Raw genomic sequence first — 3984 nt, 5'->3', positions numbered from 1 at the left:
TACTTATGTAGCAACTTAACTGTAACCTAAGTCAGTGCAAACAGGTAAAGTGCAAACATTTGCTAAAACCTAGGAAGGAACTTATCCGAGGTCCAACCAAGTGGACATGAGCTTCTGCCTCGGCCTTCCTCTACCTCTCCTCCCCCACCCACTCGAGTTCTTTCCGAGACTATTCTAATAAGAACAAAGCCCCATTGAGTCTCCCCACTTTCCCCCCCCCCCCCCCCACCCCTTTTTTTTTTTCTCTCCCCCCCGTTGTGTTTTTCTTTTGTTCAGACTGTGCCAAACCAAAAAATTGTGCTTTTCACTGATGTCATCAGGTCATCGGTGAACTCCTGGTAAGTAGTGCAGGTGTTCAACGGCAGTGTCAGTGTCGTGGAGCAGGTTGAGGCCGTCGGCAATTTTTTTTTCGGGTCGACTGTCACTTCAACATAGAGGTGGTCGCCTTGCTGAGGCAGCACATTCCAAGAGGTCCAAAACTCCAGGAGCTTTACAAGCTGATCAGAAGAGCCTACAGAGACATGGTCATATTTCAGAAGTGGACTTTAAAAACCATTAGTGTATCACAAACATGCATAAGTTTAGGTTTGCATTTATATTCTCCTCACCAGTCTCAATGTAGGTCCGCAAGAAGCCTGTGACCCGGCAAGTCTCTTCCACATTGCTGTCCTCATCGTCACTATCTGTCATTGGCCAGATAATTCGCTTCAACATCATCTAGAAAATAAAACATTTGAGAATAAAAGTATGTCATTTGTTTAGAGAAGAGGGGGGGCAGAAAGGGGAACTTTTATCGTGCTCAAACGTTCAAAAGCCATATGTCATACACAGATGGTGTTGACGCCATCACACCTGGAAGTCTGAGATCCACATTGGAGCCACGCCGTTCCAATGTAGATCTCAGCGATATCCATATGATAGATTTTTTAAAGAATTTATAGTGCTTAACACGTAACAGTCAAATGTACAGTAATAAGAAAATTACCTTTGGGTCTATCACTTGTGCTGCAGATCTTGGAAAAGGTACTTCAATATACTATTTTGGGGGTTTTATGGCTTTAACTCTACTACATTTCAAAGACAAATATTGTACTGTTTTTGTTGTTTAAAAAGACATCATTTCAACACACAAATGCTTTTTTTTCACCATTAGTATTGACTGTCCACATATAGTTGTGTAAAAGCTTTCTTCCAGATGACATTGTGGTTAAGGGAAACCTCAGATTTTGGGACCTAAATCTGTACGGAATGTACACCTAATGATGCAAATGTTTCATGTCATTGGGCATATACTTCCATATTGTGTGTTGAATTACACAAGATATGGCATTTCCTCCTACACTATATAATCTCACATCAGAACGTGGCATTTTTCCATAGCATCATTCGATTGGCTCGGCAGCATATTTGAACGGTTAACACACATACAGGTGTCAATATTGTTAACCGTTTAAATATGCTGTCGACTCAATCAGACGAAGCTATGGGACAATGGACCGCAGCAGGAAATGGATGCTACCTACTGGAAACCTGGGACTTAAGTTAGCACAGAGCCTGTTACTAGGCTATAACAATCCAGGTATAGCCTGGATGACGTTGTAATGCAGTGGTTCTCAAAGTGGGGTTCAGGGACCCTCAGGGTTCCTTGAGGCGTGCTCGCTGGAGGTGTGCGGGCTTTGCGAGTTCTCCAGCATCCTTCTTCTGTATGACAGCGTGGGCGGACCCTGAAGTTGAAGGCTGGGCTACCGAAGATGTTCCCTCTGAGCTGCCTGGTGTATTTCCTGGTTCTGTGCAGTTCCGATGATGTTCCTTCCCCAGCATCACAGTTCTGTTAGGAAAATAAGTATAAAATATAGCTAATGCATTAAAAAGCTATGACATTGATTAACATCCTCATCATTTTTATATATCTGTCAAAATAACACAAAGCTTGAGATCTTATTTCCAAGTTACATTTTAGCCTTTGCATAATCTTTCAAGGTCATCAAGGCTAGCTAGGGCAAGTGCTACCGGCTGAGGTGGAATCTGAAGAGGCGAGTCTTCAGATTACGGAGTGAGTCTGCAGTTCTAATTGCAATGGGGAGTTCATTCAATGGTTTGGGAGCCAGAAGGGAGAAGAGTCTGGGACGTGTGGAGCGTTGGCCCGGATGTTTTAGCGAAGGTTCTGACAGATTCCCTGTGTTAACTGATCTGAGAGAGCGGGAGGGCTTGTTGGGTTGGATCAGGCTTTGAAGATACGGGGGTGCCATACCTTTGGTTGCTTTGTAGACCAACGTCAGTGTTTTGTACTCTGTGCGGGCAGTAACTGGGAGCCAATGGAGGGAGAGGAGAAGGGGGGTGACATGTGAACATTTTGGCTGGTTGAAGACCAAGCGTGCTGCTGCATTCTGGATCATTTGGAGAGGGTTAAGTGCACATGCCGGCAGGCCTGTAAGGAGAGAGTTACAATAGTCAGGTTTTGATATGACTGATGCCTGGATAAGGAGCTGTGCTGAGGAAGGGTCTAATACTTTGAATGTTATAATGTGAACCTACAGGAACGAGTGATTGGGTCTTTTGACGTGTGTTAGTGGTGGTATAGCAGAGGAATATTGCATATTACATGAATCCAAAATATGAATAGATCATGTGTAAACAAAAAAACATGAACACTGATGATAGTGCTGTCAAACAAGTCTATGAAACCATCGATGAAATCTATGAAAAAGTTTAATTTGCAACACATTTATACAATATGTAGTGGGGGTCCCTGCTTCATCTCTTCCTCAGCTAAGGGGTTCTTGACCTAAAAAACGTTGAAGACCTCTGGCATATGCCACTCTTATGGGGGTGTCTACAGTGGTGTTAAGTAACTAAGTACATTTACTCAAGTACTGTACTTTACTGTACTGTACTACTACAATTTTGAGGTATTTTTTACTTCACTGGAGTATTTCCAATACTTGTACTTCTACTCCACTACACATCAGAGGCAAATATTGCACTTTTACTCCAATTCAATTATTTGAAAACTTTAGTTACTAGATACTTTGTAGATTTGGATTATTATTACATAACATACATTAACCACTTCAGCCCTATATACATTTCGGCCATATGAAAATGGCCTATCTACAATGCACTGTGAGCTTGTAGATCTGCTATTTTCAAACCATTCGAACACTTTTGAAATTAAGTACATGTTAATGCCAATACTTTGGTACTTTTACTCAAGTAAAGTTTGAATTCCGGACTTGTACTTATTTCTGCATTGCCGTTTTGATATTTTTACTTGAGTAAAAAATGTTTTTTCCACCACTGGGTGTCTGGCACCAAATAATCATATATACTTTCCATAACGTTACATAATACAAGACAGGGTGAACCATAGCACATACATCACAATCAAAACATATTAGTTTGTTGCAAAAAAATACTCTATACTATGCTAATAACAATGTTGTTGTGTCGTAGCGTTAGCGCAGCGTCTATGCTAAAAGCTAACGTTAGCTAAAATGTTCTTTACCTTAGGCCTAAGGTACGGAGGTAAACAGTTGTTCTTGCTGCTGCTCCAAAGCGGATTGCAACCAGTTTTAGGCTGGCGTAGTTAGAAATTGTGCGTGCATACGGTGCATACCATTAAACATTTCTTTTTTGATACATTCATCGAGTCTCCTCGCTGGTTCATAGCTCCCGAAGTAGACTTGACTTCATGCCTGGAGGCTGGAGCCCTGGGCCGCTCTGCTGCTGTGCTCTGCTGGAAGGCAGGGTGAAGCTGAAGATAGCAGACTACCTGCAGGGGAATACTGCCACCTAGCGTACCGGGTTGTGTGTATGTCACGGTTGGAGGAGAATATCTTGAAGGATTCGTACAATGACGTCACTTACCCGCGCCATCAATAGACAAGGAGGCATTTGAATTCTGTCAGCCACTGCACAGGGTAGGATTCGAAAATGAAAAAGCAATGTCATTTGCATTTGCTTTTTCATTCGGTCATAGAATGA

At 42.2% G+C, this 3984-nt stretch overlaps 1 long non-coding RNA gene across 2 annotated transcripts; it reads right to left on the bottom strand.

The window, feature by feature from the left end:
- Positions 1-268: 268 nt before the first annotated feature.
- Positions 269-3738, bottom strand: LOC311055605. Of its 2 annotated transcripts, none has more exons than XR_014601801.1 (4): positions 3617-3738; positions 2252-2428; positions 609-1828; positions 269-511 (listed from the first exon to the last, which is right to left on the bottom strand). It is a non-coding gene; the product is annotated as an uncharacterized lncRNA (long non-coding RNA). The 2 variants fall into 2 exon arrangements; XR_014601802.1 differs by having other exon boundaries at positions 3506-3732.
- Between the last annotated feature and the right edge of the window lie 246 nt (positions 3739-3984).

Source organism: Gymnoscopelus microlampas (assembly GCF_963454915.1).
Source record: "Gymnoscopelus microlampas genome assembly, chromosome: 11".
Lineage (NCBI taxonomy): Eukaryota > Metazoa > Chordata > Actinopteri > Myctophiformes > Myctophidae > Gymnoscopelus > Gymnoscopelus microlampas.
This window is presented reverse-complemented; position numbering and strand designations above follow the sequence as displayed.